Genomic DNA, 319 nt, shown 5'->3' on the forward strand with positions numbered 1-319 from the left:
GGTGGGATCTGCTAGCCGGGGGCTCTCTCTCTCTCCCTGTCCTGCCCGACGCGCATCCGTTCTCCCGGGGGTTACAGTCAGCCTTTCCCCTCGACATCGCCACCTGTCCCTACCTCGGGCGCTTTCCCTAAGTAACATCGCCCCTCACAAGCTAATCCGATGTGATGGATAACCGGAGGGAGCCAGGGCAGGCAGCAGGCTAAGTGCGCCTTTTTATTAACTTCTTGTAAAGTAATAGCTCCATTTTAGCTGTCACTCTTGTCAGACAACAGCCGCACAATAGCGTGTGATGGGCTCTTCCCGGCGCCTGAGATGCAGG

The sequence above is a fragment of the Buceros rhinoceros genome, unplaced genomic scaffold, assembly GCF_000710305.1.
Source record: "Buceros rhinoceros silvestris isolate BGI_N320 unplaced genomic scaffold, ASM71030v1 scaffold4699, whole genome shotgun sequence".
Classification (NCBI taxonomy): Eukaryota; Metazoa; Chordata; class Aves; order Bucerotiformes; family Bucerotidae; genus Buceros; species Buceros rhinoceros.